Source organism: Mesocricetus auratus, unplaced genomic scaffold (genome assembly GCF_017639785.1).
Source record: "Mesocricetus auratus isolate SY011 unplaced genomic scaffold, BCM_Maur_2.0 Super-Scaffold_100023, whole genome shotgun sequence".
In the NCBI taxonomy this organism is placed as follows: Eukaryota; Metazoa; Chordata; class Mammalia; order Rodentia; family Cricetidae; genus Mesocricetus; species Mesocricetus auratus.
The window spans coordinates 10,532,630-10,556,588 of record NW_024429204.1 but is presented as its reverse complement, the minus strand read 5'-3'; positions in this window follow the sequence as shown (position 1 = coordinate 10,556,588).

The window sequence follows — 23,959 nt, the reverse complement described above, 5'->3', positions numbered from 1 at the left end:
AATTTCTGAGCTGAAGCCCAAAGCTGTCTTAATCTAGCCAATTACATGAATATTTTCCCCTACCCCAGGTATTACATGTCTGCAGTGAGCTAGGGAGAATGTTTGAAAAGGACACACAGGGAAGAGTTTAATAAGTAACTATATAGGTTTGGTTGACAATGTTGATCATTTTACAAGCTATTGGAGCTATCCTGACTCTACCTAATATAACTTTGGCTTCTGGAGGAAAACAAAAACCATAGCTAGTACAAGTAGATCAATTTTTTCTCGTTTTTTGGTTTTTGTTTGTTTATTTGTTTGCTTTAAGTTAATGGGGGTCACAAGTTCCTGGTAGCTTCAAAAAGGTATTTATTTTTGAAATTCCTTTTTCACAGATCATAACTCTGTGAATTAAATGCTCTGAGATCAACTACTTCATTTGAATAAATATTCTCACAGATATTTCCATGCCCTGAAAATCCAAGAATGTATACAAAGGCCAATCCAATTTGCCCATCATATTTAATAATCTATCCTGTTATTGCTTGAAATATTAGGCTAATCAAAATTCTACTTTATAATTTGTCTTCCTTTCACAGTAACCTATATCACAAGTGAGATTCTACTAAATGGCAGCCATTATTGACAACATTAAACAAACAAACAAACAAATAAAACAGTTCCAGTCACATCTTTTACCTTACAATTGTGGGGAAATAGAAAAGAGAAGGATTTAGAATGACTAAAGAGATAAATCACATTTATGACTTTTGTTAGAGTTAACTATCAAAGAACCTTCATAATCAAACTGAAAACTATAAGCAAATACATTATGGGGGAATTTTATCTCTAGAACACTGTGGTGCCATTTTCTTGAGGTCCTTAGCAAGGCAAAATTTGCCTAATTATTCAGTGTATAAGAACTACTTCCCTAAAATGGTCTAACCACTTATTCAATAACTCAGTTATGAAATTCATTACCTGTAGGAATGAGGTAAGTTGGTGACTTTGTATCAATTAGTAATTGTAATTGAAGCTGAATGTAATTAATTATTTAATTTTGGGGTGTTAGTCTTAAGTCCCATCCTCATTACATGATGAAACAGAATCATTATAAGAAATTCATTTAGGTAACAATAAAGCCTCCTTAACAATGTTGGACAGTTTTATTAACAACAACAATAAAATTGCTTTCATCTGTAGGATAAATGTTAGCCTGAAGGTAATTACAAGTTATAATTAGTGAAATCTCCCTTTCTCGTATTATTTATGCTTCTGTATTCCAAACATTCTTTAAAAAATGTTTTAAATGTTATTGTCTGATTGAGGGAAACCAGTTTTGTTCTTCTCTTACCTTTCTCTAGCTAACACCTAATGGTTATTAAATTTTATTTATTTTAGAAATTAAAAAAAATAAATGCATATACTCGAGATGAGACGCTGGATTTAACAAATACTATCCAATACTTAGGAATAGATGGCCTGTAAATAACACAAGTTGAAAGCAGCATTTTGTATATAGTTCAAATTTATGTGATATTTCATATGGAACTCCAAGGATCCAATGTTAAAAATTAGTATTAGGCACATAAAATAAAAAAAATTGTTTGCAGATCTATCATTAGTTTATGAACTATAGGGACGAAAGCATTCTCCACTTGTTTTACTTCCTTGGTGTGCAACATATTGGACTGACCATTAATTAACTTAGAGAATCATGGAGCTCAGCTCTACCCTCATACCAGATTTCTTTTATTTTCTCAAACTGATGGTCATCAAGGGATAGAGACAAACTGTGAGTCTATCCAGCTGCATTTAATGTATATAGGTGCAATTATTCTTGACTTATAACCTTCATTTTCTCATTAATCATACTGGACCATTGGGTAAGAATGCAATTCATTGAGGGCTGAAAGACAACCAAGCGACTGCCAGAAATTGCAACTATCACATTTGCAACAGAGAACCTGTTTAGGTGGCCACAAGGAACTATCATTTCAGTTCCCCGAGATTCAGCTCCCTCTTCTAGCCATGACAGCCACTACATACATGAAGGACACATATGGATAATAAGGTATATGGACATGTATAAAGAAACAAAAATGTAATTTGTAGCCCAGTTTTATTTTGATATAACATTTGGTATTTGAGGTTTTATATTTTTGAGCCAGAGGAGAAGCCTGCCTGCTGAAAGATGTTTTTTTTCTAGTTATGACAGCAATGCTATGTCCCTGTAACCTCAAAAATAACATTTCCTAAACAGACCTGTATAATATGAAAACAAGTTGTGATATTGTCAGTGTGGATTGAAGGAATTTCAGAAGGCCACATCTTGAGAGATGAAGAGATGAAGTCACTAACTACCAAGACTGGGTGAATCAGTTTTCTCCAGTGACAAGCCCCGGGATAATAACCTTATTCCATCCCAAAAGTTCAGTCCTAAACACATGCAAGTTACTCTACATGTAATCAGTAGGTTATATTCAATATGTATGAGATAATAGTAAATTCAGAAGAAAGGGTCATGAAACTGAAAGAGTATGCAGAAAGGACACCAATGTTTGTCGTGGAGGAGGGAGCAATGGAAATAATAAAAAATACAATACAAATGCGTGAAACTCTAAAAAAATTTTAAATATGTACAAAGTGAAAATCTCAAAAAACATGAAGCTGTTTTTCACCTGAATTTCTGTCATTGCTTGCTTTGTGTTGCGGAATATAAATATAGATAAGCACTAGAAAGAGTTACATCCCCTATGCATTACTTGGGACAGTAACACACACACACACACACACACACACACACAAACATTAGTTATTAAAACAATGGTCTAAGTAAATCTTCCCATCTTAACCAAAAATGACTTGCTCAAAGAAATCAAGTGAAGGTCACAAAATCCAAGTAATGTTGGCACCTTTGTGTTTCTGGAACTATACAAAAGCAATACATTAGTTAATATAAATGAATACTGTTCAACTATTTACTGCATTTCCAAAGACACCTTTTCTCAGGCAGAACAATAAGCCAAAGACATCCACTGTCTTATCCTGGGAAATCAAGTATTCTATGCTGCATGGTAAAAAGTTTATTAAATTTATAGCTTACATAAAACGAATAACTACATCATCTTAAGGTGCAGAAATTACATCGGAATATCAGGATGAGTTTAATAAAATCACAAATAGCATTGTAATTCATATCGTAGCAAAATGTCTCAGTAACATTAACATGAAGAGAAAAATTTTCATCAGCTCTTTTCTGGTTAAAGACAAAGCAGGTACCATGAGCTAAAAATTGAGAAGCCTCTGGTTCTGGGAAATAGCATCTCCTGTTCAGACTCCCGGCATTGGTACACAGCCTTTCTTTTTATATAAATTTTATTTATATTAGAAACAATCTTATTTTACATTATCAATCCCAGTTCCCTCTCCCTCCCATCCTCGCATGATCCTGACCTACTGACACCCCCATCCCATCCCCCAGGGACCTCCATGGGGGATCATCACAGTCACATCAATTGGGACATGACCTAGGCCCTCCCCCATGTATCTAGGCTAAGAGAGCATCCCTCCATGGGGAATGGGCTCCTGAAGTCCATTCGTGCACTAAGGATACATCCTGGTTCCACTGCCAGAGACCCCATAGACTGCCTAGTTCTCCTAGCTGACACCCACATTCAGGGGGCCTGGTTTGTCCTCTGTTGGTTCCCAGCTGTCAGACTGAGGTCCACGAGTTCCCACTTTAATAGGTCATCTCTTTCTGTGGGTTTTCCAAGAATGGTCCTGATCCCTGTGTTTGTCACTCCTCCCTCTCTACAACTGGATTCCAGGAACTTGGCTCAGTGTTTAGCTGTGGGTATCTGCTTCTGCTTCCATCAGCTACTGGATGAAGGCTCTAGGATGGCTTATAAGGTAGTCATCATTCTCATTATAGGGGAAGGACATTTAAGGTAGCCTCTCCAGAATTGCTTAGGATCATGGTTGGGGTCATGCGTATAGATCTCTGTAAAATTCTCTAGTGCCAGGTTTCTCTTTAAACCTATAATTACTCCTTCTATCAATGTGTCTCTTTTCTTGCTTTCCTATTTTTATCTCAGGACTCCACCTCCTGATCCTACAGGTTCTTCTCCCACTTCCTCTTCTCCCCTCCTCTTTCTCCTACCTCTCTTCCCCTCCCCCATGCTCCTAATTTGTTCAGGGTCTCTTGTCCCTTTCCCCTTCACCAAGGGAAAATGTATGTCTTTCTTACATTCCTCCTTGTTTCCTAGCTTCTCTGGAGGCATGCATTGTAATCTGGTAATCCTTTGATCTATGTATAATATCTGTATATGAGTGAGTATATACCATGTTTTTTGTGCCTCACTTAGAATGGTTTCTTCTAGTTCCATCCATTTGTCTTTTAATTTCAAGATTTCATTTTTCTGTTTTGTTTTGTTTTGTGCTGAGTAATATGCCATTGTGTAAATGTACCACATTTTCTTTATCTGTTCTTCAGTTGAGGGCATCTCAGCTGCTCCCAGATTCTGCCTATTACAAATAATGCTGCTATGAACATAGCTGAACAGATGTCCTTGTATGAATGTGTATCCTTCAGGTATATGCCTAAGGGTGGATTGCTGGATCTTTAGGTAGACTTAAACGCAGACTTTCTTTTATCTTGCATAGGACCTCTAACCAGCACAAGTAGAAAATTAATAATGTATGTTGGCTTAAGACTTTAAATCTATGGTACATTTCATCATTAGAGTAGTGAGGGTATATAATTTATATACAAATAGAAAACAAGAAACTAACATATACATTTCTTGAATTAGTAGATGCTGTTCACACTGGTTAAAACCCATGTAGATAAAATCATCTGAGACAACACAAACAGATTTTTTTTGCTGAAAGATGACCATGCAAACTAATTTCCAGAAACAAAAACTCAAAAAAAACCCACATCAAACATTCAAAAAAGGATCATATATTGTGTGACTAGATGTAAAACATGAAATTCATCCTTAAGTGGGAATATAGAAACTAAGAATAATCAGAATACAAGTTTTACTCTGTAAAAGGCTATATGAACTGGGTAGAAAATAAGTTACAGAATAGCATAAATATATGCAGGTCACAAATCTGACTTACTTGTCGAGTATATAATAAGTTAAAAGTAGATACTGTGAAAAAGCATAGGTGAGATTGAATGGCCCAATTGAGCTAACAGCCTTGCAAAACCCATAACTGCTACTCTGCAAACAATTTCTAAATACAAAGGTTCATATAGATTATTATTCTACTCGTATCACATGTTCCTTATGAGGAACATTAATAGAAATCTTACTCGTACATGATGTAGGTATGAGCTGTCTTAATTTAATGATTTCCTTGGCATCATTTATCATGTGACTTGCTATTCCAGGCTTCTGATAACAAGTCTTCATGACAAAGCTTATTTTTATGTGTTCTAGAACGATCTGAATTTTCTTTTCTGTGTTCCTAGTAGTGAAGATATTGCTTTCAATATTCAATCTGTTTCTTTTGTAAGACACTAATATCAAAATAATTTACTTGGATTACATTATTTTTTCAGTTTTTCTCTAATTTTTATCTCTTCAGCATTCCTTATCTTTCAAATTCATTTTCATGAGTAAGATGCTCATTAAAAGTTGACCTGAAAGCCTCCTCTCTCAAGAATGGTTTTCATGGTATCAGGAGATTCCACACAAGCTACCAAGGGAAGGAAACAACTAACAGTTGATTTCGGGACCATTTACTCCTGTGGCATTGCCTTGCCCAGCCTTAATAGGAGAGGAGGTGCCTAATCTCACTACAACTTGGTGTACCACTGCTGTTTGACACCCATGGGCCACCTGCCTTTTACTGCAGAGAAACAAAGGAGAAGCAGTGGATGGTGACTGGGAAGAGATCAGGTGGGGGAGAAACACTGGAAAGAGAGGAAGAGGGAAGGGAAACTGTGTCCAGGCAGGGTTAAATGAATTCATTATTTAAAAACTTAAAAAATGCTTTAGCAATCATACACACAGAGAAAGAGAGATAGAGAGAGAAAATAAAATAACATAACATAAAATAACGTAAAATAAAGAAGTCTCTCCCAAATTGGAAGAACAACCCCTGTCAGGACAATGTGACAATGTGAATTTAAGTAGGTACTGTTCTTTGTAGATGAAGAAAGCATCTACAGATCAAGCCTTATAGGTGATCTCTTCGTTCTGAAATGGCAAAGAACTATGTTGCCGATTCTGAGACTCTAGAGTGAACCATGCCTTCCCATATGATGCTATCTTACCCAGGCTGATTTTTTATCTTCTGTCTTTGTAAGGATAAAGTTATGTGTTTGCGTGACTTTTAAGGTATATTTGTAGAAATGGTCCTGGGACATTGCTGTGATTATAATTACTTGTTAATATAATTAGGAAACTACTGATAACCAGAGTCTAATTTAGACTGCTTGAAAAATATACATGAAGAATTATCATTAAGATGAGTTTTTATTTATAGTTATCACCTGATTGTATTTTTATATTTTTATGATAAATCTATTTTTCAATTCTTTATACTTCTATTTTAGACTTCATAATGTTTTTAATGTCAATTTTTACATATCATGTATTTTTAAAGATGTTCTTCATAATTCCATTTAAGTTATTATGCAATTCAAATAACTCAAATAAATGAAGTTTCTCAGAGTTTTAAATTGGTATAACCTTTTGAAACAGCATGGTCATGTTATATTTGAGGCTTTCATACAATTCTGTTTTTAATATACATTTTCCATGTATAAAGGTAATTATATTTTGATCATTTTGCCACTCAAGCTGAGATGAATTTCATGCATATATTGTTGTTTATTCTTATATTTGTGTAACTAATATAATTGCATCTCAATTGTGTTGTATTAAAGCACAAAGCTAAATAAATTCACAATATATATAATACTATTACATACTGCTTCACATTTGATAGCTTACAGAATGAAATTACTGCATCCACAAACTGGACATATGAATAACCTATTTTAATATAAATTTATTTAGTTACATAATTGGTTTCACACCAAAATATTGCTTTTTATTATGGGGTAAGTTTATGCGGCAAATATTTTAAATGGTGTCTTACAATATTTTAATTATTTACATGATCTCAAATATATAAGAAATATAGATCTCACATCTCAATTACAATGGTATTTCCTAGAAGACCACATTGTGCCACTAAAATTGTCCAAAATTTGTTCACAAATTAATGTGGAATAAGCTAATGTAAACAACTTAACTGTACTTGATTGTACTTAACTATAAGCAATCCATCTTGACCTTACATTAAAAGAATTTTTACTCAGTCAATATCAATATTAAATATTAAATATCAGTACATGAAACAACATCCATAGCAATGGAGCAGGGCAGGAGACAAAAACACCTGTGTCAAAAAGCCTGAGAGCCTAACATTGAGTCATGGAACTCATTGCAGAAAGATAATACTCTCCAAAGATGTCCTCAGTCCTACACACATATGCAGTGATATGCACACTCCCACACACCTCCCAATATTAATAAGAAATAAAATTAAAAAATCTCTCTGAATCTACATAACCTCAATTGGGCTTCTTTGCCTATCATTAATATTAATAAAAGCAGCATTTTCTGGGTTTTAACTCTAAGATGTGGACCATCAAAAATTCACGGCGACGTACAGTTATGTGCTATATGCCTTTCCAAGATCATTGCATGGACTGAGTTTTGAAAGCTCTATTGATGCCTGTGGTGGTAGCAATTTTATTGATGAGATTACTTGAATTTATCATGAGATAATGGTTTCATTGTGTTGTGACTGACAATATTAGAGCTGTTGCAGTTGATTCAGCTCTGAGTATTAGAAAAATAAAAGGTTGCCTACATGGGTAAATCATTTAATGAGAGTAGAAAAGTTTGTTTAATTAAATTAATTAATGTGATGAGACTAGAAAATAGTTTATTAAGTTTCAGTTGTTTATCATTATTTATTAAGTTTTTGTTGATAGCATGGATTTTCAAAAGTGGTCATTCCAACTTAGCTTTTAGCTGAATTATATGAGATTTAGAGTTTTCATGTTTAATCTTAATCTTGATTTTGACATTTCTTTACAGTTAGCTCTTCCATTTAATAGGCATGATTCAATATATTTTAAACCATTTCATGTACATTTGTGGAGCATTTACACAATCAGGAAAAAACGGCCCAAATGCTTCAGTCCTGTGTTATCTGCAATCTTTTGGAAAAAGTATATAAGTAGTTTTAGAAGCAGACATAGAATCCTTCTGACACAATTTGTTTACTTTTCCAGAAATGTAAAGACAGTATCTCCTTCAGAGATAAGGAGAGATGCATATCCTAAAAGGAAGTACCTCATATTTCACGGTAATCAGCCTGGAGATGCCTTCCTGGAGTCTACGGTTTTATTTATTCACATCCAGGGTATAGATAGTTGTGTAATCACATCACTGTGCAGATAATGTGTGTATCCTGAATAAGGGATGTGATGAGTCATGGACTCTCCAGCTCCTTCTGAAGGTCAGAGGCTCCCATCTTTGAATCCCCTACACTGTCCCTGCAGGGGAGAGGTATTCAGAATATCTAAGCACGTGATAGCCAGAACCCAGGACTCTAGAGATTAGTATGTGTTGCACTGTACTAAGGTTTTCTGTTTTTAAGTTTTGCTGTAATTTATAAAGTCTGTTTGACTGTAAGGTAAAAGTGAATATTCTCTCTCTCTCTCTCTCTCTCTCTCTCTCTCGGTGTGTGTGTGTGTGTGTGTGTGTGTGTGTGTGTGTGTGTGTGTTGCTCCTCTCCCTCTCTCCCTCCCTCCCTTCTTTCTTCCTTTGTTTTTCTTTCTTTCTTCTTGCATCTTCTCCCTCTGTGCCCTCTCTGTGCATTATTTTGAGTGTTTATAATTCCCATATCATATTATAATCAGAGTAAACTAACAGACACTTTAGTTGCAGATTAATGTATGGGGAAGTGTTATGTCTATTTTCTGGTTTTGAAGTAAGGATTTTATCTTCTGATTTACAAGAACCCTTTGGTTCTTCCTTTTATACCTCCCAAGTGCTGGGATTAAAGGTGTGTGATCCCAAGTGCTGAGATGACAAATGTGTGAGTTGCTGTTCTTTAGGACTGGATCAACTTTGTGTAGTTCAGTGTGGCCTTGAACTAACAGAGATCCGTCTCCCTCTGTCTTTGTGTCCTGAAATTAAAAGTGTGTATGCCACCACTATTTGGCTCTATGGCTAGCTAGTATGACTGCTGGAATTAAAGGTGTGTATCACCGTTTCCTGACTCTATGGCTTGTAGCTAGCTTTGCTTTCTGTACGCTCAGGCAAACTTTAACAAATCATAAATAATATATCACCACACTGACTAATAGAAAATAAGACTGAAATAACAATATTTTGTGGCTGAGCCATAATAAATATATTTTATCATATACTTGATAATTTCATAAATTGTATTTTGAGCATAACCATCTTCATTTGCCATTTTCTCCCACATCTGTGTGTTATTTCATTTCCTCCTAATTTTGTATCTTCATTATTTTTTTCAATGTGTTGAGTTTCATGTACTCTTAGTTGTGTCTCTATCCCTTAGAGCATGTTAGACTACCAGATGCCACATCTTTAGAGAAAGCTAATGCTCCTTCTCAGAGTATCTATCAGTCAGTCTTATCTGTTCAACATAGGGTGGAATTTTGTCCATACCTATCCATTACTTGCTGGGATTTTGTCTGGCTTGAGTTTGGGCAGGGGTTGTATACTCTGTCACAATTATCGTGAGTTAATATGTACAACTACCCAGCCCTGTTGCATTTGGAAAGCATGGCTTCCCTAGAGTCAGAAGACAACTCTGGTTATTTCAGTCTTTCTGTGTCTTCCTCTACAATGATCAAGAAACAACTCATAGTTGTCCCATTAGGACTGAGTAGTCCACAGTCACATAGTCTCTGCACCATGATCAGTTCGCAGGACTCTGTGTCCATTGACATCAATGGCAAATAGAAGTTTATCTGAGAAACATTGAGAAAGGAATCAATTTTTAGATACAATAGTAACCCATTGGGAGTCATTTTAAAAGCTTAATGGTAGTAGGTTCTTCCATGAGGCCTATGACCTGCTGAGGTTTGTGTTCTTAGTGTCAACATTAGTGTCAGATAGGCCATTCATCTTGTGTAGCTGGTCTTAAATCCAATCAGAATGTGGTTGGATAATCACATTTAATATGTGTCACTGTTGAATTTTTGGGTAAATTTTGTCAGGCAGATTGTTATTTTGTTTTTCTTCTAATTTTTCATTTCATACTCCATAGTAAATTAGACAAACTTGGCCACTAGTATTTTAGGTTACAGATGTGAGATGTATCCCAGTGTTTTTTTTTTATGAAGAACTACAAACTAGCTGCTTAGAAGAATATAGGTTTACCTTCCCAGAGTCTGGAATGTAGAATTTTGGACTCAGGAATTTCTCAATGTCATGTTCTGTTTATATCTTTTGTGGAAGTTCAAATTTTCATTTCTTCTAGTTTCTGAAAGATCAGAAAAATCATCAAGTCCTAAGACTTGTCTCTGCTTCAGGAAGACAATAAAATTGAAATGTGAGAGGATCCATTCTTCCTAACGATATTAAAGAAAACATCCCCCTTTTTTGTTGGTGTTGTTGGAGCATCATTTTAATGAAAAGTTAGAATTGGAAATAGTTTCTTTCCTTCTGAAGTATAAAGTCAGACTCTTGAAAAATTGGATAAGCCTTCTGTCAACTTTAGGAAACAGAGTTTTCAAAACATAAGCTAAAACAATATATAATGGACACAATCTAAGCCTCCGACTCGGTGACTCGGGAGTCCAGCTTGAAATTCAGGTCTACATTTGGCAAATGATTTTAAAACACCTCACAACCTACTTCTCATTTCAACAGTTTCAAACCTTACAATTTATTGCCAAGAACATAAGCTAAAAATAGAAATAACATACTTATAAATATTTAGCATACCTGGGCATATTGTGAAAGAAATAAATGAGACAATAAAAGTTTTTTCAACCCCCCCCCACCCCAATTTTTGAAATGTGAACATTAAGGAAGAATGTCTTGTAATTAATGTGTAAGTTGGGAGCTTTTCTTCAGTGAATACTTTGCTCACTACAAAACTATCTCCTGTCGTAAGGTCAAGAAGAACTTTGCCTTTCCACTGTGTAAATCCAATTCAGTAACAACAGCACAGAAAGAAAATCGCTTAAATTGCCAAGTTAAGTTACAAGGTGTTTGATGGTTCTTTTCTGTACAGGATCTTCAAACCTCACACCATTCGCCATACAGTTAGTTCAAACATTCACGGGTGTTGGCAAGAATTAAACTGATGAGAAGGGAAGTCAAATTATTTTTTTGTAATTTTCTTAACTTCATTTTTATACACTAGTGCTTCAGGATAATTTCTTTTCAAATTTGACAAAAATAACCTGCTGGTTGTCTTCCACAGATATGATTTCTGCATAATGCTAACAGCTGCCCTGCATCCTTCTCCTGTTCCAAAGATGAAATGGCTTCCCATTGCCTCTGGATCTAGGGTTCTATTTGCATTTTTCCTTCACCTGATCCATATGTGTAAATTGGCTCCTTCCTTTATACCAGTTTATCATGTGTTTCAAGTACAAAATTTTTGCATCACCATTATTTTACCTCCTAACACAGTGAGCCTACAAATAGTTTTTCCAAGCTTACCAGTAAATTGTTTCATTTACTTCTGTACCAGTTTGAATTACGTTTGCCCTCTTTCATGGAAAGACTACAGAGGATTAGAATGCATTGAAGCACAAGGCAGGAGGGATGGCTTAGTGGTTAAGTATGCATACCGCTCTTCACTTCTCAGGACTCATGTTGTGTGGCTCACAATTAACTTCATCTCCAGGAGATTTGACACGTTTTCTGCACTCTTACCCACACCCCTACACATACACATGTAACAAAACTGAGATCAATCGCTAAATATTTTTCACTAGCAGTAATTCCAAAGCAATTTGCTAAACCATTCAATGGGTGAATTTGTAAATGGTTTTGGAGAGCTTTCCCTTTTGCATGGTGTACCAGAGATGGCTCATGCATGATGCCAAAGCATGATAGATATTTTTGATAGTCTATCTTCTAGTCCTTGATGGTAGTCTGTTTATATTCTCTACCTAGGCTATATTTTATTTTCTGAATTTCACAATGGGTATCCTAGTATCTTCACATGGATGTATAAATATCATAACCATCTTGTCAAAGTCTCCAAAGTTGGCTGGGTATGATGGAACAGGCCTTGAAACCCAGGCCCGAGGAGGCAGAAGCAGGCAGATCTTAATGGAGTTCGTAATTGGTCTAGAGAATAAAAAGCCGGAGTCAGATACAGAGGGAAACGCCGAGAGATCAGAGAGAAGGAGCAACCCACAGCACACCTTAACTCCTTAGCATCTCAGCAGACAACAAAGCAATTTCCTGTTTCTCCCTGCTTATATCCTGTTTCTTCTCAGCTGCCTCACTTCCTGTCTATCTGTCCAGACCTCCATACCTCTATGGTTAGCTAGTGGCAAGCTCCATTCTCTGACCCTCAGGAAAGCTATTTTTGTACAAACAAGATATCACCACATACAATCAAGTATAGGCCAGTCATGGATCCTTATTTTGTTTCAAGAACGAAAGTAATCTATACTGTAATGAAGAGAAGTATACTTTATTCTCATTTTGTTTTTATTTTGAAGAAACCTGTTTTAAGTATTGTTTACACTGGAGTAAAACTATTTAGGCATGTTTCCATTAAGGTTTCATTCCCAGATCTGTTATATTTATGCACATGAATCTATTGACCAAAGTATAGGGTGAGATCCCACATACCCATAGCACTGACCACACCTGTTTGGGCCTGGTCACAGGTATGTGGGGGAAGCATGAAATAAAGGACTGGGAGGAGAAATGTTAGCACTTCTATTGGTGGGGATTCAAGTCGGGGCTCTGAAGCCGCTGAGACCAACTTGGGTTGCTGGTTTCTCTTGCAAGTACCTTCCACAATGAACAGTCATCCTTATCCTTCTAAAATATGTGATTCATATTTCAGGGACACCATTGTACTTCAACAACAATAAAAAGACTACCTCATTCATCACCAAATTTTTAGCTAACAGACAATGACCACCTTGCATTAAGAATACTTTGATGCTACTGACCTTCTTATTTCCTAACAATTATGTTCTGTAGCATTGATATTCCCAAACATGATATAACTGACTTGTATGAGAAAACATAGTCAAGATTCCTGCCAGGGAAGCCAGTTGACTAACTATAGATCTTCCTCCATTCTTCCAAATTCAGTCACCTACTGGGTTCTCCTAGCCACCTGTGACAGCCTCTAGTCACCTCATCTCTGGTGGGTCACACAGATATTCCCCTCCTAACCTCCTGTCCCTCGTTGTTTGCTTTGTCCCTCCTCCCAACTCCAGCAGATGTTCACAGCCCACTCAAGCAAAGGAACAGGTTGGCTAATTGAGCACATTTACATCTCCCTGTCAACTTCTAAATCAATCTCCCAGTCTCAAGCCAGCTCCGCTGCACCTCCATTCTCTTCCTTTATCCCTCTTCAGTGGATCATAGAGATCTTCACCACCAAACTTCTTCCCTCAAGTCAACACTTTGTTCTATCCTGCAGCTCTGGCAGGCCCTCTGTGCCAACCCACAGGCCACTGTAACCAGGGAAACAATTAGGTTAATTACAGACTTCTTCCTCCGTTTGTCCAAGTCCAATACCCTAGTGATATACCCAGCTATGTGGCAGACTATCCACTGTGACTTCTCCACACTCTTTGCCCCCATTCCCAGAGGACTATCTAAGCAGATCCAGGTGGAACAACACACTTAGCTCCCACTTGTGAAGCTCTGCCACTGACCTCAATTCATCCTGTCCAAGTCTCACTACACACTACCATATTTTACTTGAAATGTGCAATTCTCACAACTATCAGGACCCCAGAAGATTTTCTTAATGGTAATATATAGCCACCACACTCTCCAAAGTACTAGAGAGAAAGCAGAAGAAATGGAACAAAATAGCCACCCAACAAGGAGAAAACACGATATAAGTACCTAGAATTATAACCTTCCCAATCCCAGGTACCAAGACACCAGTACAAAAGCACAATCAATAAGGGTCAGTACAATATGTCACCATTATAGCCCAGCAACTTTACAACAGAAAGCCTTAAATATGCCAGCATAATTGAAGCATGAATAAAAGACCTTAAAACAGCCTTGATGTAAATAATAGAGGTATATAAAGATGAAGCAAATAAATCCATTGAAGAAGTCTTTGAGAGTACAAATACACAGTGGAAGTTAATGAATAAATCATTAAAGACATGAAAGCAGAAATAAAATCAATAAGAAAACCCAAATTCAGGGAAATCTGGAAGTGAAAATTTTAGGAACTTCAACAGGAAACATAGAGCCAACATTCACAACAGAACACAAGAATCTCAGGCTTTGAGGAGCTTAGATAAGAAATAGATTCCTCAATCAAAGACAATGTTCATGAGAAAACAAAGAAACAAATAGAAAACTCCTGGAGAAATACCTTTAGGCAATGTGCAACACTTTGTAAAGACCAAAAACAAGAAAAATAGGAAGAGAGGAAGAAGAAGAAACAGGTCAAAGGCACAGAAATTGTTTTCAATGAAGTCATAGAAGAAAATTTCCCTAACCTTAAAAAATTATGCTTTTAATGGTACCATAAGCACAAAGAATACCAAATAAAATGGACCAGAAAAGAAAGTTCTATAAACACACAGTAATCAAAATACTGAATGTACAGAAAAAAAGAATTTTAAAAGTTGCTTGGAAAAGAGTCCCAGTAACATATGAAGATAGACCTATTAGAATTATATCTAACTTCTCAGTGTAGATGCTAAAAACCAGAAGGGCATGGACTACAGAGTTTGTGGAATTCAAATGCATGCCCAGACTTCTATACCTAGAAAAACTTTTAATCATAATAAATATGAAAAGAATATATTCTGTGCTAAACCAAATTAAGTGATACCTGTCCCCAAATCCAGCCTTATAGAAGGATATAGAAGGTAAACTACACTCTATGGAAGTTAACAATGTCCAAGGAAATGCAGGGATGAATAAAGATGAACAGAATAAAAAGAAAGGAATCACACACACACACACACACACACACCACCACCACCACCACCACCACCACCACCACCACCACCACCACAATAACAGGAATCAACAATCATTGGTTATTGATATTTCTCAGCATCAGTGGTCTCCATTCCCCAATAAAAACACACAGACTAACAGAATAGAGTTAAAGACAGGAGTCATCCCACTGCCTCCTCCAAGAAACACATTTTAAGATAAAGGATAGATATCACATCAGGGGACACCTGACTTTTGACAAAGAATCCAGAAATACTCATTTCAAAATATACAGCATTTTCAACAAATAGTGGTGGTCAAATTGAATGGCTGCATGTAGAAGAACAGTCATAATCTTATACAAAACCCAAGTTCAAGTGTTTCATGACCTCAACATAAAACCAGATACGTTGAACATGTTAGAAGAGAAAGTGGGGAATAGTCTTGAACTTATTGACACAGCAAAGCAAAAATAGACTTTCAGAACTGAACACAATTAGAACAAGCACTAACATAATCCATTAATAGATGGATGGAACCTTATGAAACTGAGAAGTTCTGCACAGCAAAGAAGACCAATATTTGGGCAAAGAGGCAGCCTACAAAATTGGAAAATGTTTTTTTAACAACCACACATTTGATACCTTTCATTTATACACTTCAGGCTGTCACATAAAGAAATCAAGAAATCAGATATCAGGAAAAACTAATCCTATTAATAGATGATGTACAGATCTAAACAGAATTATCAATAGACGATACTCAAATGACTGAGAAATACTTCATCATCCATAGTCATCCGGGAAATACAAATCAAAACTACTTTGAGATTTCATCTTACACCTGTCAAAATGACTAAGATCCCTATTACGTCTGATAATTCATGAGAGAAAGGATTTAGAGGGAGAGGAACACTCATTCATTGCTGGTAGAAATGTCACCATGTACAGTCCTTATGGAAATTATTGTGGTGGTTTCCCAAGAAGATGGTGACTGACCTGCCTCAAGATCCAACCATACCACTTTTGGTCATATACCCCAAGCATGCTTTATCATAACACAGTGACATTTGTTCAAGCATATTCATTGCTGTTCTATTCATAATAGCTAGAAATTTGGAAAAACATAGACAATGCTCAACAGACAAATGCATAATGAAAATGTGGTAAATTTGCACATTAGAGCATTACTCAGTTATTAAAAATGGCATCATGAAAATTTCAGGAAAATAGATGGCACTAGGAAAAATTATCCTGAATGAGGTCACTCAGATGCAGAAATATATAGCATGGCCTCTTATATATGCTGATATTAGCTATGAAGTCAATGATAACCATGCTGCGATCCATAGAACCACAGACGGTAACTTGGAAGGTGCACATGAAAATTCTTAAAGTTCCCACAAGAATAATGTTTTCTAAGATTCCATGAAAGTATCTGGGGTTAGAAAGAATAAAAAGCAAGTGTCCATTCTAATATAGTCTGTGAGAAATTTTAAGTCAGAATGAGAGAATAGATGTACAGATGAAAACTCAGACATTCTTTTTAGATTAATGATGTAGATGAAGCCATGGGAAAACTCCTGCCACCAAACATGATTCCAATGACATTGCTGAGGAAGATACTGGCCTGTGTGTGAGAGAAACAAACATTGATAGCTACATTCCATATTACTGTGACCATGTTTCTATGTAAAGAAACTTTAGGAAGGAGATATTAATTTTGTCTTATGCATAGAGCAAATGTTCATCATGATTGGAAAGACTACTGGTCAGACTTTGTCAACACTTGAAAATGATGAGTGATGCATGTCCCCTTTCAACTAAGTTTGCTCCTTTTATGTAGTTCAGGTTGCCAGCCCATATTTAAGTATGTATCTAGAAAATTACATTTAATATGGATCCAGAAAATTTCTGATAGATAATCCTACATATTAGTTCCTCAGATGTTTCCATATCCTGCAATCTCACATTCACGCCCATGAACATACACTTCTGCAGAAGATGCTGCTGAACTGTAGAAACCTGAATAGACTTGATGGAGAGTTTGCACATATGACAGTTGGATATGGTGAGTCTAGGTCTCAGCCGTTTCTTTTTCTTTGAACTTCAGCATTTTATTGTCTTTGTAAGTTTCACTCTTTCTGTCTTTTATAAAAACTGTTTAAAAATTATGACCATAAGCAAGTTGGGTTGGAAAGAGCGTGTTCCATTTTACAGGTTCCAGTCTATAGTTCAGGGAAGTCCGAATAACAATGCAGAAAGGAAAACTGGAGGTAAGAGTCTAAGAAGAAGCTCTAAGTGGCTTTGTCTGCCTGTTTTCTTACACCACACAAGGCCACAGCATGGGTGTGGTCTTGCCCACAGTGATGTTAGTCCTCCGAAATCAGCCATCAATCAAGAGAAAACACCACAAGCTTACACACAAGACAATCTGAAGGGACATTTTCTCAGTGGAAATGCCCTCTTCCAAAATAACTCCAGCTTTCACACAGCTGACACAAAATTGGCCAGAACATTTTTCCTATAAGTTCCAAAGTTAATGTACAAAAAAAAAAACCCTGGTTCTCATATTTCCCAACTTGTGATATATCTTTATTATTGGGATTCTAAGTATCATGGGATAATTATTTTTGTACCAATTTGATGGATATATTTATAATACAAAAAGCATTCATTTGAAGATTACTAATTTAAGTCTAAAATTGGTTGGAATTTTTTTTAGGAAACACTACAGGCCTGAGGTTTCCTGCGTATAGAAAATATGCATATTGTGTCTTCTTAAACAAGAAGTAGTTTGTCATATTCTTTTTGAGTGATACACAGCACAATGAAGCATTAAGATACTGTAATTTTAAGGCTGCGCGATGATGGTGCACGCCTTTAATTTCAGCACTCGGGAGGCAGAGGCAGGCGGATGTATGTGAGTTTGAGGCCAGCATGGCCCATAGAGCAAGTTCCCAGTCAGCCTCCAAAGCTACAGAGAAACCCTGTCTCGAAAAACCAAAAACCAAGAAAAAATAATATAATTTTAATTGAAATTTTTATATGGTAAACCTCTTTACTGTTCACATATTTTAAGATTTCCTACAATAGAAATTTTAAAACCTGAAAGTTGCCACAGATCTATCCAAATTTAAATATCTTATCATAGCGATTAATGACTATAATGTCAAAACAATATATGCAAGCTGGAGTCCTCTAAATTACTGACTGACCACAGTAAAATGCAGGTGTGTTCTGCTGCAGAGGGAGAACAGTAACAGAAATAGAGGAGAGAGGAAGGAAGGAAAGATGGACAGGGGAATAAAGGAGGAAGTGAGGGACTGAGGGAGGAAGGGAGGGAGGGAGGGAAGGAAGGAGGAAGGGAGGGACGGAGGTAGGGAGGGAAGAGATGTGGGACAGAAGGGAGAGAGGAAGAAAAGAAGGAAGGAAGGAAAGGTTGGAGGAAAGAAGAGAGAGACAGAAGGGAGGGAGGGTGGGAGGGGGAGAGAGGGAGGGAGTGATGGATGGAAGGCAGAGAGAGAGGGAGAGAGGTAGGGAGTGATGATGGGAGGCAGAGATAGAGGGAGAGAGGGAGGGAGGAAAGAGAGAGAATGGGTGGCAGGGAAGAAAGGAAGGAAAATGTCATCTAGCCAAAATTTTTTCACATAGCACAATGCATAATTAAGACACATTTTTGGAAGAATGAAGACATTTATTCTTTGTGTGAATATATATCTTAGGCTCAGGCAATTTTAATATAATTTCAAGTGACAAGTTTAATAACTGAGATTTATGAAACAAAGAATATTAAGGGAAAAAACCCTCAATTTAATAACTAGTGAAGTTTTCTCTTCCTTAGCTAGATGTGCTGTGAAATCTTTAAATCATTAAAATTTTATCATTCAAATGGCATCTGTGTTTGCTTAAATGAGACAGAAAAAGAGATTGTTTTATGCACATCAACCAATATGTTGCTAACTTTCAATGTCTAGAGGTATAGCAACTTGAAGCACTGTATTTTCCTCCTTTGAGTCCCTAATATTATGATGTGATTTCTTTCATCAGTCTGATAAACTGTGCTGCATATTGCTTCATGATATTTATATGTATAATGCAACATATTCCCATTTTTTAGTATTTTTGAGAATTGGGACAACAGAAGAAAAAATCTCATGAATGATATGATTTTGTTGCAGACATCTCACTTTTAGTACAAGATCTGTGTCCAAAAAGAGGACTTAGATAAGGAAGGCTATCCTTTGTGTAAGCAGAAATTCATCATCTTTTCTTATTTCACAAAAATGATTAAAATTTTCATATTTCAAACAAAGAAAGTAAATAATCTGAATATGTGAAAGGATGTTAACCTCACTTAATTTAGGACAAATGCAAATCAAAGAATAATAAAACTCCACTTGCAATGGCTAGTATCAAAGAGACAAAAATGTTTTGTTTCAGATATGCCAAGGCAGACCCTTTTTACACACTATGGGTAAGTGTTAATTAGTATAAACACAGTGGAAAATAGTGTGACCATTGATAAAAATAGGCATTAAAAATGGAATTTTCCTTAAATCATATACATACAAGCCAGACTAAGAGGACTCGGCAGGTTGTATTTACATATTTATGTATTTCTCAAGTGAATGAATGAAGTAGGTCAAATCATCATGTGTAGCACTATTAAGAGACTACTATTCTCAACCATGAAGTCATGGATGGCTATCTCAACCAATGAAAGGACAAGAAGCACAAACGCAATAATACAATAAAATACGTGCTTTGGTTACAGTTCCTCGAATTCTTCGGTGATTGTAAATTATTAAGGAATCAGAAGAGGTATCTGTGAGCTAAATGTGCATAATGAGCCTTGTCCCATATATAAGTCAGTGGGGAAGTCAACAAACTCTTTTTACTGAGAGAGATTAATATATCACATGGTAATAGATGTTAACTACACTTACTATGCTGGCTACAATTTTGTGTATCATTCTGTATTTCATACACACACACACACACACACACACATATATGTTCTTCATAACATGATGTACACATTCCATGTATTTCCTACTTTTTCAATTCTTTGAAAGTTCATACAAGAGTACAGATGATCTTGAGACCTTCCTCACACTCTCCTTCCACCTCTTCCTGCCCCACCCACAAATTTTCCACCCACCAGCGTTCCTTATTTTAAAATATTTATAAGTCTCTGAGTCAACTTTGTACTTCCTATATGCACAGGCGTGGGATAATTTCGTAGGGCATGTACAACCTGCATTGCTCTGAAAGACATTTTGATTTCCTGTCATATCATGAGGTACCACCTGAAGGAAGGGAGAGAGACTGTTTTAAATATGAAATATTAAAAAAAACCAAGGCATATATAGTTGAGGTAGGACTAAGCTCCTCCCCTTGTAACCGAGTAGGAGGAACTGTTTCCCCAAGAACCAGGAGAAGCAGTAGAAACAGCCTCTGTTCACTCGATTAGGAGTCACACAAATAGATCAAGTTACACAGCTATCACTTCATGTTAAAAATAGACACTTGATCAGTACATTTTTAATTGCTTTATATGCTCCTCGTAATACTTTGAACATTTGAATGAGTTATGTAATTTTATAATCACTTATGCTAAGCTATATTATTTCTACTGTCTTCTCTGCTTCTAGTGTTTTCCTAGAAAGTGTTGATCTTATATAAAAACTTTGAAATATGTTTTCCCAAAGTTGTAGGATAATAAACCTAGTACATATATTCTGCTCACATAGTATGTGCTGAAATGTAGTTTGAAGTTTTCAGAATATATTTGGACATCTTAAACATGAGAACATGATAAAGTCAATGTTCCTTTTCCCTCACATAGCCTTCATAAGTTAAAAGCACTGTGGCAACTAGTTAATGTATTTGCAAAATCCCTTCATGAAAACTGACATATATAGCAAATGAAAGTTTTAACATGACTACTAACCCTGATATGAATTATGTGCAGCAAATAGTTGAATAGCTATTGCCAAAGTCAGTATGTCAAAAAACAATCAAAATGTAACATGACCTCATACAGAGTCATGTTACAACCTGTAGCAGAAGCAATAGATCTCAATGCTCATCTTGTGGAAAACAACCCCTTCTAACTGTCATCAAATAATGTTCTTTTATTTGAGTGTAGCTTTGTCATTACTTCTGCAAAATACCAGAAAATACATCTGAAGAAAAACATGTTTTTGCTGTATTTTAAATGAGGCTTTGTGCTTTTAGGGTGGTAAATAGATCAGATGTGTAACAAAATAAAAATAACTGAAGAAAAAAATGTCTCCTGAGAGTCAATAGTTGTTTCTTGAGGTAAATGTTACTTTACCTCCATTTACTGTTATCTGGGTGTGCCTCAGTGCTGGGAAAGAGTATCATTGTCCAAGTATAGAGATAAATGTGTACTAAATCATAAAGGATGTCACAGGCTATGACCACAGACATTTATTAAAGTGATTATACTCAGATGAGAAGACCAAACTAAAAGACTCTGAGATAAAGATGAGCTGATGTGATCAGAAAGAAGCTGCTGCCCTCTTTCAACAACTGACAAGATTTTGCACAGAAGCTGTGTGAGGTAGTTAATATTGATTGTCCAATTGCCAGAAGCTACAGTCCCCTTAGAGACAAGTCTATGAGCATGCCAGTGTGGGATTTTCTTTTGCCAACTTATTATTGGACAGTGAAGAATTTGCTATGGGATCTTTTTTTTTACAATATCTTTCTCTAAGATGGGAATCTATGTATCCTATGCTAGTCATGGACTGCTTTTCTAACACTTTGTGCCTCTACCTCCTTGTTAGTTACATTTGCAGGCAGGATCCACTATGCCTGATTTCTATGGTTCTTGGGTACTTTCTCCATGCTAGGAAACAACTCTACCAACTGTTCTGCATCCACAGTCTAATTTTGTGATTGATGACATTCTTCTTGATGCACTATCCTCGGAATCAATCTAGTTTTGTGGGAATAAAACCCCAGTCTTCTAAAAGTATGAATGAATAATGAATACTTCATCTCAGGCTCAATTTCTTTTTGAACTGGATTAAAATATCAATAGCCAGTACAAATGTCAATAAATAATTCTATTATCTATATCATATGATGTTATCCTATAGAAGCCATGAAGGACTTGCCCTCATCTACACATAGCAATGTTTGTGACTGGTCAAAGCCCTCAGGTAAAAGGGTGTGTTATTTTCTTTTTTTCTTTCTGACTTTTTTCTTCTCTTTTTTCATTTAGAAACAATCTTACTTTACGTATCAATCCCCCTCCCCATTCCCTCTCCCTTCCATCATCCTATGCCCCCCCACTGTTCCCCCAACCCACACACCACCCACTCCACAAGGATAGCGAGGTCTTCCATGGGGGATTCTTTAAGTCTATCACATCATTTGGGGAATTGCCTAGGTCCTCCCCCATGTATCTGGGCTGAAGTCCTATCCCTCTGTAGGGAATGTGCTACCAAAGGGATTGTGTTAGTTTCATATATCCATTTTCCTGTTACTTTAAATCATCTCAAGATTACTTGTAATATATTTATATACTATAGATGATTCTATAAAATATCCATATACAAAATTATATATACAATATATACATATACTATAAGTAATCTTATATGATATGTATGATATACAATACTTCTTTCACTACAATGCTTATATGACAGCTGCAAGAAAATAATCTGTAAATTCAAAACACTTGTATTTTTTTCCTAATTATTTTTGATCCATAATTTATTGTGGAACTCACTGCAATGATCTTTTGATTTTAGTATTTGTTCTGGATCCTGCATCGAGCCTTTGAAAGGGTAACACACAGAAACCGGATTAAAAATGAACAGATCATTAACCTGAAAAATAGCATTTTAAAATCGTATTATTTATGACATGTATCTGGATTTTTGAGATTCGATACATATTTAAGAATGCAAGACTATACTTCATATTTTGCATCTATTCCTTAGAGGTGTTTTCACGGAAGCTTTGATGTAGTTTCATGGTGGTATGGTTGGCTCTATAATTTATGGTTTCTTTGTCACTACCTTATGTTTACAAAAAGTATTCAGTGAAAGTTTGACTGGCTTTCTGTCAAAGAAGACATAGCTACATATTATGCTTATAACCTTATTCATATATTGAGTATTGATTAATGTTTTCATGGATGATATATCCACAAAACATTTTCTTTACAGCTCTCTTTCCTATGAATATAAAATCTTTTCAGTTTTATAGCACAATTTAATTCATTTTCCCCTATTAGTATGAAATATAGCTACAAAAGTTTATAATTTGCTCAATTTTTAGCACGTAATATTCCTTTCAAGAAACTCTTTAGAAACTGAAGCTGATAATGGCTAATATTTATATATAGCTAAATGGTGACCCCAGAACCTTGCACTGCTTCTCTGTCTTTGATAAGCAGCCAAAATGCCCACTATTGAATTTGTAATTCCCCAAGGCTTGAATTGTAGAGACAATTCAATTGTGAAGGAAACTCACTTCACACAGAATGGATACTAAAACCAAGTCCCTGGCAAAAGCAAGAGAATACAAACCTTAACTTGCATATTAATTGTGAATGTCATACAAGACTCATCACTATTATCATGGGCTGATGAGTGCATATCTCCAATGTTCTCATTCAACCCACAGGTCGGTACTCAAGTTAATAAAGTACATTGTAATACTATGCAGCACAAGTCACAGAGCCAAGGATGGGATGACTAATTTTGCTCTTGATAAGGAGACAGGCAATAT